Source organism: Psittacula echo (assembly GCF_963264785.1).
Source record: "Psittacula echo genome assembly, chromosome: 4".
NCBI lineage: Eukaryota > Metazoa > Chordata > Aves > Psittaciformes > Psittacidae > Psittacula > Psittacula echo.
In genome coordinates, this window is record NC_137738.1 from 93,345,098 (window position 1) to 93,360,968 (window position 15,871).

A 15,871-nucleotide genomic window follows, 5' to 3' on the forward strand; every position below is an offset into this window, starting at 1 on the left:
CTGTGTTCAAGTACTGTGCAAGTATGAACTGGTTTTAAAAAGTCTGTCTTTTTAAAATGTGAGAGTCAGACATTTGCACAAAGTCGCAGGAAATGATGGATGAAGTTTGGAAGCTTGTTACGAGCATGAGTAGTTCTGCTGCTTGATCTATTTGGTTTGTACTTATTTGTGGCTTAGCTTTAGCTGAAGCTAAATGCCAGAGGTGTCGATCTAGCACAGAAATGGTACAAAATCTGGGAATCTGGCTGCAGAACTCATGTTGCTCAAGGCAACCTGCATTCATAGTCAGAGATAAAGGTAGGCCATCTTGCTTTCCCTACAACACAGTCAGCCATTCGGGTGATGTATTTGCTGCTGTCTACTGTAAGTGTTGATGATACTTTCCATGTAGAGAATGCCATCAGTGTGACAGATATTCACTGCCAACACATTGAAACGGAAAGCCTGCTGCAATTCGAATAGAAATATCCTGGGAGATTCTCAGCTATGTTGAATTAAGGAAGAAGAATAGATCAAATGCTTTTTTCTAAGCTTAGTTAACTCCATGAGAACAGGACACAGCAGTGAATCCCTTATAGGCAGTACACATTCTCTGCCAAGTTAGAAGGCAATTATTCTTCATAAATCTGTCTTTTTAAATTCAAGCAGATCGATTGCCTCGTCCATCCTACGCCTATGCAAACACCCGGAAAAGCTCTTTTAGCACCTCCTATGACTAAGTACCCCGCTTATCAGGAGAGCCACACCATGAAGGCAATGAAAGCCCTGTCAACCCTGCGTATCTCTCTATAATGGATGAAAAGGTAGGTTCAGATTTTTAGTGTTTTAACCAAGAAGTTTCTGTACTGTTTTTAAACATTGTCTTGGCTTTAAATATCTGACCCCTATGCAAAGAAATAGGACACTCCTAAAAAAATTGTTGTCTAGGTAATAGGCAGAAGAGTGTTGCAAGAAGACAGGATAGTTTCCTTACATGTACTATCAGTCATGGTTGTATCAGCATAGGGCTTCTAGAGCTGTGCTAAACTGGCTTGGTTACAAGACAGTCGTCTCCTAACGGCTCTGTGCTGGCAGATCAGCCTGGCTCTGAAGTCAAAATGGCTTCTACCCTTTCTGGTGACCTGCAATCATGGCGAAACATTCAGCACGTAAAGCGAAGGCAAAATATTGTTTGATGGAGTTGTGAGCAAAACTATGTAAAAACATGTGTGAGACTGGGGAGGATTAGGCATCTTCACAATAAAGTCTTGATGTTTTTTCACTATTTTTCTGCTTTGCAGTCCTTGTAAAGTGCTTTTTGAGATTACAGCCATTACTGTCATGGTGTATCTTCTCTGGCTGACATTTGGTGGATTTACTACAGCCCTAAAAACCAACAAACACTATAAGAAAAGGAGAGGCGTGGGCATATATTGTCTCCCATGCTGCAGTAGCACAGCAATGAAAGAGCAGGTTTTCATTAATTTTTCACCTTTTTTTGAGACCATATTGATATGCATACCTCATTTGCAATCCGTTATAATAAAACAAAGCAGGTAAATGAGATGTTTGTCCTTATCAACCAGCCTCCAGAGCCCAGCAACAGAAGTGAGCCAAGGAGAGCTGAGGAGTGGGAAAAGGTGTGGAGCAGACCCAGCAGCAAGTCCTTGGTCAGCTGCTTGGTGGCACTGGGTAGGACGGGGGCAGCCTGAGAGGACACTCTTATTGTTGCAACTTAAATCCAGGAGAAAAGTGTGTTCGAGGTATGAAGAAGTATGGGAAATTCTGTTGTGACTTGGGAAATTTATGCTGGCATCATAGACGTGTCCCCTGGGGTCTTAGTCCCACCTCTGATCATGGTATGGTCAACTTTGAAATCAGGTGAGGCTGCCCAAGGGCTTGTGCCATTGAGTTTGAAACTCCACGATGGAGGTACCACCGCTTCCCTGGGCAACTTCTTCCTGTGCTTCACCACCCACCCTCATGATGAAAACTTCTTCCTCACTTCTAACTGGTTTCCCTTGCTGCATCTGTGACATCTGTCCCTTGTCCTCTTGTGGTGCATATCTGCAAAGAGTCTGGCTTTGTCCTGCTCTGTCACACACCATGTTATTGGGCAGCGGGAGGCATTACTGCTCCCCCAGAAATAGCAAATGAAGGAACTAGAATAGAGCCAATATATCCATAATAACTTCTGGGGGACTGAAAGGCCATGTGAATCTCAATTTTTGAATCATTTCTGCTACAAAACCAGAAGGAATTCAGAAAACTCAACAGCTTGGCATTGGCACTTCCAGGACAGGAATCTGAGTTTTCTTTTCATTTCACCTTGACTTTGAAGAGACCAAAGTGTTGTTAAGGGATGATGGGAGAGAATAGGGTTAAACAACCTGGAAGTGGAACTGAAATACTGTTCTTATTTTGTCTCATCTGTAATTTGTTGTTGATATTTTAGTGCTACAAAAACTGGAGAGAAAAGCTTTGAGTGTTACCTTCCCAGATCCTGAGAAGACCAGAGCACAGCTTGCTGGTGACTTCACAGGGGTTTTTCTCCAAAAGTGGTGGGTGTCACTGGGCTTAGACAAGAGGGCTTCCTCTTTCTCTCAACATCTCCACTGTGGTGTTGGCCAGTAAAGCTGGATTTTTAAACCATGAAAACATGGAAAACTACATCTGTGAACCCTCTGATAAATCACAGAACAACAGGGCCAGAAAGATTCACAAGGGCTCATTTAATCTTTCCTCCAGCCTCAAGGCAGGTTGTACCACTTTATCATCTCTAACCACCACTTGTCTGACCTGTTTGTAGTGTGATGGAAATTTCAATCACTCCCAGCCATCCAGTCCAGTGCTTTGCTGCCCTTAGCTGCAGAAATTCTTATTCCTATGCATGCTCTGACTCTTACTTGTTTTAATTTAATCTCATTGCTCCTGTTCACTGCAAACATCCTCCTCCATTTAAGACAACATTTTACGTAGCCAGAGGATTATGTTTTCCTTCAGGCTTCACATATTTAGGCTAAAGCCCAATTCAGTCAGCCTCTGCTTTCGGGGTGTTTTCCATCTCCCTGCTTGGCAACTGGGCTATGTGCAAGTGCCACTCCTCAAGCCACAGTGCATCATTCTAGCTGGTGTGGAAGGGGGCATAACATTTCCCATTGTATGGGCTCTGCTCTTCCTTGAGCCACCCTAGAACATCTGTCTTCTCCATAACAACATGATGTTGTTGACTCATGTTCACTCTGCAATCTACAACCACTCTGTCAGACCTTTTCTTGGCAGAGCTGCTGCAGCTGAACCCAGGCTGTGTTTGCACAGCTGATTGTTCCTGCCTACCTCACACACGTCTCTACTGAACCGCATCCTTTCTTCCAGGCCTTTTCCCTAACTTGTCAGCATTGCTTTGAATTGTCATCCTGTCTTTCTCTGTGCCTGCAGCTCCTACTTGCTTTAACTTGTCTATAAGATCATAAGCATACTTTCCATTTCTTCATTATCTCTACCCTTACCAGCTACTCTTCTCTTCAATTGACCCTAATGCTTTTGAACACAAGGGAAATATGTGATGCTTTACCTGCCACCCATTTAAGAGCTTAAGAGCTCTAAGGAGCTGTGTCTCATGGAGTTGGCCTTTTTTTGTTCCCCTTTCATCAAGAACCACACAGCAGAGTTGGATGCATTTTTGACTGATACAATAATGCTTGCTTCCTCTCTCCAGTTACTTTGTCTTGTGTCAAACAGCTCCTACACTTCAAAAGGAAGGAGAGGATATCTGCTTATAGTACATACCTCCTCTTACGCACATTTTAAGTTCAAGGAATGGCACTTGCTTAGAGGGGAGCCTTTCACTTTGAAGAATGCCAATGCTCTTAAGTCTATAAAAAAATCATAGCTCACCACTATGAAAAGAGTACTTGTTTGGTAGCATGCTATGACTGTACCAAATAACTTTGTTCTGGGAATGAATAATGCCATAACAGGGAGCTCAAACATAAGCTGACACGAGGCAGACCCCTTTGCCATTTCGTCCTTGTCTTCAGCCAGAAGATACAACTGGAAGTGCCTGGTCCTGTGCCACCAAAGTCACACTGAAACAGGGTACTGGACATTAAACAGCTCTTCTGAAGTAGTGGTAATCACCCTGTTTGTTAGTCTGTGAGCAGCCTGCCAATTCTGGCTTGCATAAAACCGAATTCTCAGGTGATATGTTGCTGTTGCTAAAAAAAGGCAGTAAACTTCTTCCTCTCCGTGGGTATGGTATTTTACCTGAGAGCAACACCTGAAGGGCAGAGTCTGTCCTGGGGAGCCCTGTGGGGAGCCTTGGGGAACCCATCAAGATGCTGAGGGCACTGGGGTAGTGTGATGCCAGCCATAATCCAGCCACCCAACGCTGGCTCCTCAAGTATTCAATTAAAATGTGCCCAGTATGCAGCCTGACTCCATGTGTTAGTATGTAGATGAAAAAATCCCACATCCCCATACCTGAAAGTGGCGAGTTAAATAAGCAGTCCCAAGGATTCAGCATCTTAAACTGGACACTGTAATGACTGGCTTAAAAATTGGGGAAATGGGAGAAATCATCTTTGCTTGGTTGCTCGTGACTCAGGGCCCAGGGTTAATGTTTCCAAACTTGCCATGAAAAATACAGACTAGAAATATAACTGGTTGGAAACTTGAAGATCTGTGTTCGCAAGCAACACGTGAATTCCAGCATCTGGAGCTTTGAAAAAAGCCCAAATGTGACAAGGTCTGCAAACAAACTGGGATGTTAGAGAATCAGTTGTAACACAGTAGACATGCAAGAGGAGGCAGGGTAGGGGAAAGGAGGCTAAACTAGCATTAAACCAAAATATTTCAGACAACATCACTCCCCATTTACCCCGGGACGTGAATGCTAACGTGAAACCATTTCACTCTTTTATGCTTTCTATATTAGGAGGTGATATTTCAGATTTCTACTCACTTCATCACACTGCAGACTCTCTCTTCTCTCCCTGGGCTGAATCAATCCCAGGAGGAGCCCTGCAGAAGACTGTGCAGCTCTGCCAAGTCTGAATTTGACCCACTGTGCTCAGCTGTCCTACTAATGCATCTGCCTTGGGTCCAAGTGCTCTCCTGATTTGTACTATAATTATCCTAAAACTAGATTTTTCTAAATTTCATTCCCTCACAGCTTTTTATAGTTCTGGGGATTAATTATTCAGAGCTGTGGACGTTCTCAGCAGTGCTTTTATGGACACAAACGCATTTGGCTCATGTAGAGTGGAGTGCACAGTGGTGCTTCAGATGAGGACAATGACCTTTGGCTGAACATTAAACACACCACGTTCACGTTTCCTCCTCTGACACCACCTTCTGCCCTCTGCTCTGGTCAGACCCCACCTGCAGTACTGCATCCAGGTCTGGAGTCCTCAGTACAGGAAAGACCTGGACCTTGTGGAGGGACACACTAATTGCATTGGGATTGAAAGTTCCAGAATCAAAGTGCCAAGCACCAGCACGGGAGGTTAAATTCCTGGGAGTCTGGTGGATTAAAGGAGCTGCTTCTGTCCTTTTCCCCCTTTTCACATGAGCTGTTGGAGAGGGTCCAGAGAAGGGCCACAGAAATAATCAGAGGGATGGAGCATGTCTCCTGTCAGGGAAGGCTGAGAGAGGTGGGGTTGTTCAGCCTGGAGAAGACTTCAGGGAGACCTTATTGTGTCCTTTCAGTACTTAAAAGGGGCCTATAGGAAAGATGCGGACAGACTTTTCAGCAGGGCCTGTTGTGACCTGATGAGGGGTAAGGGTTTAAAACTAAAAGAGAGTAGATTCAGGCTGGATGTGAGGGAAAAATTCTTTACAGTGAGGGTGGTGAAACACCGGCACAGGTTGCCCAGAGAGGTGGTGGATGCCCCATCCCAGGAGACGTTCAAGGTCAGGCTGGATGTGGCTCTGGGCCAGATCTAGTTGAAGATGCCTTTGCTCATTGCAGGTTGTTGGACTCAATGAGCTTTGAAGGTTCCTTCCAACCCAAACCATTCTGATTCCTGAATCTTTTGAGGCACAGATAATCACTGCATTCCCTCACTGGTGTTCACAAGCTTTAGAGTCTCTCTTTACCTGTTACAGCTGGATGTCACCTGTAGCATTGTGGGTCAGGAGGGACTGCAATGAGGATGGGGACCAGTGTGCCTGCAGAATGGGGCAGTGCCAAAAGCCCCCCACATTCTGGCTGAAATGAAGTTGAGCTGGGGTGCAGTGAGTGGGTGAAGGGGACAGACTTCTAGCCTGGAGCCAGAAGCTGGGGAGAGGTCAGCAAACTCATTTTGCTGGCTGGGAGTGAGTGGACATGCAGTCAGGTGGCCAGGCCCTGGGGGACACATTCAAAGGGTGTCTCTGTGGGCTGCAGGCTGGGGAAGATGTGTCCTTACAGCCTTACAGGCTTTGTTTGAATTCCTCTTGAGCTGGAAGTTAGGAGGTGTGTTTGGAGGACATGGAGGCACCAAAGCACCGACCTATGAGGCTGCTGATAGCACAGCTCCTTTGGCTTCCCCAGCTGGGGACAGAGCAGTCTCCAGTGCAGGTGTGTGGAGCAGTGCCTGCGATGTGGTGTCCCTCCCTCACCAGGCTCATCCCGTCTGCCCAGGGAGTCACCGCCATCGAGCCCTTTCCCTTGGAAGCTGCCACTCACACATGGGGGGTTTCCATCACACAAAGTGGTGGTGAAGGGAAGGGTCCATGCTGCGGCTGCCAGGCTCTGAGCAGGACCCCATTTCCCCTGCGGTTGGCTCTGCAGAGGCAATACAGCAGTGGAAAATGAGATGGAGCCTCTTCTGCCTCCCACATCCTCGTTTGGGTAAGTGCAGCGTGTGTACTTTAATTAGCGATGATACATGAGGGAGACAGGAGATGAAGCAACACTCAAATTAAGTATCTGCAGAGCTGGTGAGAAGGTAAATATGAGCTCCTAGACTTGGGGGAGTTTTTTTCAGTCCCTTCTTCTGCAGCAACAGTTTGAGTTTTAATTTAAAAAGCAAAGAAATCATTGTTGCACCATATTTTTTTTTCCCTAAATCCACCACCTTCGTGGTCCACCTTCACAGGCCCTGGGGCTTTATGGCATTGCAAAACCCAGGGAGGGATAGCTCGGCTCCCACTGCAGGAGAGGAGGCCGGATCCCTCCCAGACACAGCTTTGCTTCAGGGAAAAGGCTGCTGCTCCCCTGCTGCAAACCCATGGGCAGGGCGATGGACTGATGCCTGCATCACACCACCAACCCTCCTGCAGCAAATCACACTTTAACAGAAGCAAAGCACAAAAGGTTTGGGTCTTTCCTCAGGGATGGAAGCTTCAGTGATCTGCTAACCAGCCCGACTCCTCTCTCCCATCACTTAGCGCTGTTGGGGGGGCTGTGGGTGCATCTCTGCGCCCACAGTCAGGAAGTGCTGCTCACAGCCATGTGCTTTGTAGCCCTGCCCATCCCCAGGACATCTGAACACCTCCAACTTTTATGCTGAGCATTCTGTTCCCTGCTGGCATGGATCGGGGCTTCAGACTGAAAGTGGATGGGATGCTGAACACAAATATTACACATGTCAGGAGGATAACTGAAGGTTTATTGAAGAATAAATTAACCTTACATTTCAAAACTGTTGTTTCTTAAGTGCCTGATTTCCTCTGTGCCCTATATGACAGATTTTTGTTTGTTTTTGTAAATAACATGGTATTTCATTATTGGACAAAAGCATGCTCCACAGCGAAATATGGTTTCTAATGCATTTTAAACTGGTAAATGCAAAGTATTCACACCCCTTTTGTTACAATTTCACTTTAATAATGACTTTGGTGTTTCAGTATAAGTCAGGCAACAACACAGGAATTGCTGAAGAATTTTGCTGAAAACCTCTCTGAAAAACCAGTTATGAGTCAGAGGAAGCACAGATGAATTTTACTGGTTCAGGTCTGGTTTGGTTGGGTCTGTAATTTCAGAATCCAGATTCCACATCTGGAATTGTCTACAGCTCAGTTATTAATAGGATGTCTGCATTTTCATTTCAACACCACCACTGAGAGATGGGACCTACCTTGGGGAGGGGAGTGGCCGCTAGTGCTGGCCTCTGCATGGAGGAGGGGCCCCTACTAGAACAGGAGATTTCCAGCAGAGATGACTCAGGAGAAAAAACCTTTTTTCCAATGGAAAAATGCATTACCAACGTGAAAGAAAGACACTAGAAGACTCCAAAGGCTCCAGAGTCCCTACCTTTTGCTTTCTGCCCCTGCTAATGTAACTAGTTTACCTACCTTTTTATTACCAAACATGAAATTTTATATGCCATTAAAGGTTGGCTGTTCCCAAAAGGAGCCTAAAGCAAAGCAGCAGTTGTGTTGCTCTTGGGAGTTCACGTGTGCAAGGGCAGAAATGTACTCTTTGCATGGCTGAAGCCAAACTGTACATTAATTAATCAGTGCTGAAACTCTCATGTGAAAGGTGACCCATTCCAGCATCTTTTAGGAATTCATCTGATTTAGGAACTCGATTACTTCTTAATCTCTGTCAGCATGCAGAGATGTCTCCAAAATCTCTGTCAGACAGAATTACTATCATTCAGATACCCCCAGCATGGAGTAAGTAACTGAATCACTCTTCCTTGCCTGGGTATCATTTTAAATAAAACAGGACACCTGGTATCATAATATGAAAAATCTGGTGGTATTTGCACGGCAATCGGAGCGCAGAGGAGCTGCTGTGGCTTTAATAAGCTGTGCCACTGTTTGCCTTTGAACACTGCTGGGTGGATCAGCTGAGAGCAGCCGCACCAGCGGGTGCCTTGAGCACCAGGTACCTTGCCAGATCACTGTGGGATGCTGATGAGAACATGGTGTCATGCATTGTCCAGGATCCTGCTAGCAGGCTCTCTTATAGGATTATTATCTGTTTGTTTGGACGGGGAAGAAAATATCCTTTGCTTGAAGCAAATTGCCTCATGGTTTGTGTTGTGATACAAGATGATTATATATCCCTGAAGGCTGCAATTGATTTTAGTTGCAAAGTTGCTGCTCCTCTCTGTTGGTCTTACAGAAAAATGCATGTTCTGGTGGTGCTGTGGTAAAGGTAGGGCAGGATGCTTGGCAAGGCTAGAAAATAGCCTGCCCCTGGGAAAAGTCCTCCTGTTTCAGCAGGAGTCCTCTGTATTTTGCTGTGATATCCCCATTGGGTGAGAAGCACCAGCAGGGGGGATGCTGCTCCCCTTTGTCCCTGCCCGAGGCCCACCATATCAATGGGTCTTTCTGCTTCCCCCTCCTCCTGCACCCACCAGGTCTGGCACCAAGTATGCATCACTGTCTGTCCCAGCTAAACCCATCCCAGCTAATCCCAGCACCCAGTGGGTTCGAGGCCCTGCAAAGCCAAGAGGCTGCTGCTCAGCCCTCAGGCTGCTGTTGCTTTGCAGGATCATGTGTTGGGCTCTCCAGCCGATGGGAAATGCACATGGACTTTGCAGGTGAAGGCCAGTCAGTGAAACATGGTTGTCTTATGCTTGAAGTTAAGTACATTTTTCACTTGAAATCAAAGCTCGCGGCAACAGAACTGGGACGTTCCTGCAACAGCATGGAGGATCTGGTGCTTATCCAAATGTGGAATCAATACCACCATTTAATTATTAGTACACATCTGTCAAATGCCCAACAATGTGATTACCCTATTTAAGTATTTTCTCCAGGCATAAACCAACCTTTTTAAAATTACTAACTTTTTTCTTGTTGAAAGTGTTGTTAATTAATACTTTTAGTGTCCTCCCCTGTGATTTGCTTTCTCTTAATTACCAACAGGAGCAATACAGGAGTGCTCCATTGCCTGTACCAAAATTAATCTGACTTCCTCCAAATTGCACTGAATGATCCACATGGCTTTGCTTTCAGGTACTGAGTGGGAAATCTTGATCCCATGGGAAATGCTGCTTTATGAGGCCCTCTGTTTTCACAGAATCACAAAATGGCTTGGGTTGGAAGGGACCTTCAAAAGTTCCTTAGTCCAACCCGCCTGCAATGAGCAGGGACATCTTCAGCTAGATCTGATTGCTCAGAGCCCCATCCAGCCTGACCTGGAATGTTTCCAGGGATGGGGAAACTGTTCCAGGGTTTCACCACCCTCACCATAAAAAATTTCTTCCCTGTATCTAGTTTGAATCAACCCTCTTTCAGCTTAAAGCCATTACTCTTGTCCTATCCCAACAGGCCCTATTAAAAAAGTTTGTCGGCATCTCTCTTATAAGCCCCATTCAAGTATTAAAAGGAATTTCAGTATTTAGTATTTCAGGGTGGATTTATGCAGATGGGAATGGTGTGAGGACATGGATGTCCCGGCAGGAACCTGGATGAGGGGTGCAAACATGATGCAAAAGCCCCTTAACTCCAGAGTGGGAGAGCAGCAGCATCCTGATGCTGGTGTGTGGGGTCCCCCGGCTCTCACAGGGCTCTGGAAGGCATCCCAGAGCACGCAGGCTGGCAGAGCACTAAATTAGCATCTTGTTGGCTCCAACATCCCAGAAAGCACTGTCGGGTTTCTTTCTTTCCCTCTTCTGTTCAGCCATATGAAAAAAAGCGGTCTGAGCAAAACTGAAAGTCCCTGTGGGGAAATACCAGGTTTACTATATCATTCAGTATTGCCCTGATTGAACAAAAATACTTTGTTTTGTTTTGCCTTTTAAAGCTTTTGTAATGCCAGGCTAAACCACTGATTTTCATTTAGACACACTGGTATTTCTCATACTTAATTTCTGACTTTTGCATTTTCCTGTTGTGGTTCAGAATGGAAAACGTTAACAGCACTGATGCATAGAAACACTTGAATCTTCTTACTCTATCCCACCTCTCTCAGCATAAATTTCCCATGTTGGATCACAAAACCAGAGTTCATTCTGTTACATCTCACAGACACAACGGTCTTTGAGGGCTACTTTGCTCTGTGGAAGCTCATCTATTTCGCAGGCTCCCTATTATTTTCTACTCAGACAAATTAGACGCGTCATTTTGTGTTTTGAAATTGCTGCTGCTGCCAGTGTGAGGAAATAGCCCGTGTGGGGATGCCAAGCCCAGGTGGGAATGCCGCAGGATCATGGGCAGACACCCAAGGCCCTGCTGCTCTGCCCCGATAGCAGGTATCCTTGTCTGTACAGCCCACAGGATAACTGAGTTGTTGGTAGATGCAACTTGAAATAAGCATGTGCAGGCTATGGAGCACAGGAAATTCCCCTGGCCCCACACTTTGTTTGATGATAAATCCTAGCAAACATTGTGGCAACCCCCTGAGTGCAAAACTGCACCACAGGTAGAAATGAGACTTTTTATTTTTCCCTATTTAGCAAGGTTTTTCCCTTTTTGTCTAAGAAGCTTTAATATTAAAATCTTACCTAAACCACCTAACTTTAGTGTCTCGCATAGCAACTGCAGCCTGGGAGGCACAATCAGGTCCTTTTTAGATTCCCATGTAATAAGCTACTAGACAACAGCAAATAAAATGAAAATGTGCCGTTTAATTCATAAGTTCTTCCTCTCTGTCAGGGCTGATGTTTTTTAATATTGCCACCCCCAGTCATTCTATTATCAGAGGGAAAAACCAGGAAGCCAAATTTCTTTTCATCATTACTCTCTCTGACTTTGAAAAGGACACCAAGTGTTCTTATACATGTAAATGTGCCTGATGGCTTTGGCTGTTCATGAGCTAAGTCCCCTGTAGTCCCTAGGATATCCCTGGGGCAACCTTAATACAAATGTAGGTAGCAGAGTGAGTTTTTGTCTTTGTCCAGCTGTGCAGGCACACATCTGCCGTTCTCAGGCTTACTGCCAATCATCACAGCTCTTACTGTTCATTTCTCCTTGTAGGGGAAGAAAGAACCCAAGACAATCTCCTGCTAAGAGAAAGCAGAGCAATCATGCAAAGATGGAGTACTGCCACTATTTCTGTTACTTATTTTTTAATCTATCTGACATTACTGGCACAGTGGCAGGCATAGCAAGTAGGTTGGAGATGAAAAAGCATGCAAAAATTACATTAAACATTGTGTCATGGCTAAATTTGCTGAACACCCATTTGCCCTTGCTCCACATTATATCATTCAAACTAGACAAAGAGACTCTAGAGGGTACTGGCAGATTCGCCCCTCCTGCCTCTCCCCATCCTCCAAGGTCGTTTTAAACAGGCCAGGAAAATGCGCTAGAAGATACTGCAGGGAACAATCCTGCTTTGGCAGGAAAATGCACTGTAAAAATCTACCTGCTCATTTCCACCTCCAGTTTCTGTGATCCAGGCGACTGGCAAAACCCCTTGGTATATTTGTTTTGGTAGTGTGTAAATACTGGGTCTGCCTGCTCAGGCAATGCCGCCTGTCCATACTGTGGGTGACAGCAATGTGTGCAGCTGGCATTTCCCAAGTTATGTTTGCTTGCCTGTTAAGTCCAACTTGGAAATGCAAAGGAGTGCAAAGAAGGGTTAAACTGATAAAGCCCATCATCTGGTAGCACAAAAATGGGAGGCTTTATAGATGAGCACCCAGGGGTTTATTACTGGAAGACAAAACTTATCACAGAAAATAGTTCTGATGAACAATTTTGCCTCATATTTCCCCAAGCACTGCCGTCCAGCTTGGCTTTATCACAATGAAATAACAATTGGCTGCACCATTCCTTTACTATTTTCATTCAAGTTTCTCTGAAGTGATTCTTCAGTGAGGGATTTCCAAAAGCAAGATTCTATCAGGATGAAGAAAATAATTACAGTGTCTTTTGAGAGGTTGCCTTCTTGCATCAAATGTAGGTTGTGAGGCAGCTCAGTGACGGTGGGGGTGCTCCTGGGGGTGCTCTTCCAACCGCTTGTGTAAGGTTGTCCTGCAAATGCCTCAGCCAGGCAGGAGCTCCTTCCCAGGCAAAACTCCTGGCCAGTGGCTCCCCCCAGAAAAGTGCCATCTGCCTCCAGAAGGACAGTGTGGATATGACCAGGGTGACCGTGTCCACAGCCAGAAGACATGCTTTTGCTGTCACTGCCTGCAGTGGAGGCACATCCCGCCTCTTGTGACAGAGGCAGATCAAGGCCTCTCAGAACCACACAAGCTTTGCACCAGACAGATGCCCTGAAAGTGGCTGGAGCAATTGTCTGCCTTAAAGGATGCTGCCAGCTCTTTCCATCCCAACAACCATGACAGGTATCAGGAGATCAACAGGGAAAGAGCGGGACGAAGCCTTAATCCTTGCCAGCAGTTTCTTTCTTTGATCTTTTTGGTGCTGGGCTGCCCATGTCAAGCTGATGAACTCCTCAAAAAAGGTAAATATCACTTTAATCTCTTCCTTGAGTTAATCGTGCCAAACCACAGGAAGGCAGGTAATAATTCAAGATTAGCAATAGCCTCATAAAACTCACATTATTATGGCAGATATTAAAGAATAGCAGCATGCCACACAACTCAAACACTTTAGCTTCCACGTAATCCCTTGGTGATTAAACCCCAGACAGCAGAAGGAATTTCACAAGGAATCTTCAAATCCAGCGTAGTTGGAATGATGCAGATGAATCTAATTTAATCCGTCTTTGTTTCTTACTCCCGACTGTGGAAATAGAATGAAAAGCAGAAAGAAAAATCAAACAAAAGGTGAGATGCCAGAGCAGCTATGGATTTAAGTTTGTGAAGGTCCATGCTAGGTCATCATGTATTACAGATAGGCTTAACAACATACACTATCAAAAGAAGAACTTTAAATAAGCCAGAAACACCCAATGGGCCCAATTTTATAAATGCTTTCATAGAATCACAGGATCAATTATGTTGGAAAATACTCTTAAGATCATTGAGTCCAACCTTTACCTCAGCACTGCCAAGTCCACCACTAAACCATGTCTCTGAATGCCACATCTCCATCATCATCATGGCTTGACTTCGCGAACGAAGATTTGGGAAGGGCTTTACCCACGCTTACTACAAGCGTGCTGATGCCACATCTACTTATCTTTTAAATACCCCCAGGGATGGTGACTCCATCACTTCCCTGCACAGCCTGTTCCAATGCTTGACAACCCTTTTGGTGAAGACATTTTTCCTAATATCCAACCTACCCCATGCGCAGCTGAGGCCATTTCTTCTTGTCTTATCGCTTGTTACTTGGGAGAAGAGACCGACCCCCAGCTCTCCATCCTTCTTTCAGGTAGGATGAATACAGTATTTCACACAACATTAAGTTCTCACAGCAGTATCCTCAAGTATGCATTTAAGCACCTAATATGAAAAAGTCTACCTACATTCTCTGGTACATTCTTTGAAGAGGAGAGCAGCACTGGGAAGCTGCAGAGTGGGAAGAGCAGCCTCCCCAAACTCATTGCAGGAATGAATATGCGGCTTCTTTCAATTTCAGATTGTTTGTGTGCAGCTGACAACTTTCTACAGGCCATCCTTCCTTGTTTCCCAGGGGATTTCTATAACCTAGGAATTGCATGTTGTCAAGCAGTAGGACTCAAAAATCATTTCAAATCTTGACGGTGTTTCTTTGGTTGGATATCTATTGGGGTTGCACCATCTTGTATCCAGTTACAACTGGAAGGGTGCAAGTCTTGAAGAAAGAAGTTTGATATTAATGTCTCATTTGGTCCTTGTTGTGTGTTCCCCAATAACTGTTGAATCGAGAATGATTTTCAGTATTTATGCGATTTATCATAGGATAATATACAAAACGCTAGAAGGCTGAAAGACAGGAGCAGCCATGGGCACTTCTCATAAGTACTCACTGACCATAAAATGTCCATGAGTTTCCAAGCACAGGCAGCTCCTGACAGAAACGTTTGAGCTCTGTGCTGAGCAGGGTGCAGTGAGGACACTCACCCAAGAATCACCCCAAACTGAGGCAGGGTGCTTGCAGCGACCAAGCCCCATCGAACCAAGGCATCCCTGCAAGGAATCAGTGGCTGCAGGTCTCATCTCACAACTTGTCTGCTGCAGGATGCAGGGTGGTGCTGTGCCAAGGAAAACGTGCTGCTGTTGGAGCAACCATGTTAAAAATGAAAGTGGAATTGAGTGCCATAAACTGCCTCCTCTTGCCAGATGTCAGCCCCAAGGGTTGTAAATCATGGAGGAGACTTCAAGCAGGTACTTGTTCAGTTGCCACCTATTCCTGAGCTGAGGGTGGTGGTGTCACCCACGCCACCTCCTCCCTGGCAGAGCGGCTGGTGAGGCACAGTGACAGCCACAGCAGGGAAGGGATTACAGGGAAGTCATGGGGATTACTCACATGTAATCACCTGCAAGGAGAACCCAGTTTCAAGTATGTGAAGTTGGCAACAACGATGGTGGTTGCATACAGTTTTCCATTATACGTTCCTGGTCAAGCTGCTTCTAGTTTTAACTTCAGGTTCTTTAGTTTCCACACTTCTTTGCCTTGGGCTGACATTTTTATTTATTTATTTTTTAAGCTGGCAAAATGGTTGAATTATTTCTGAAAGACCTTGGAGAAAATGGTATTATTGGGTAACATTTTAATCTATTTGCATCTATGTATTCAGTTTCAATGGATTCAAGCTTTTGAGTACATATGAAAGGGTTTGGTGCTTTCTTTTTTTCTTCTCTTTTTTTCTGTCCTCATAAAAATCTGCTGGCCCCAGTGCAGAGATAAGCTTTGAAAAGCTGCTGCTTTGCGGGTGGTGGGCTTTTTCTGTTTGCTCCTATCCCCCCTCGCCTCCCAAGGTTTGTCGCTAAGATCTTTTAGTATCTTTTTCCTGGTGTGGCCTTGATTTCAGCTCGGAATAGTTCTTATCTAGTGACTGCGCTCAGTGTGCTCACTTAGTCTCCCGTAAGGGGAGGCAGACTGAAAGCTACCGATAAGGCACAGTGGCAACTACATTAAATTCTCCATACATTTTTGATTTGAAAGCGTGCTG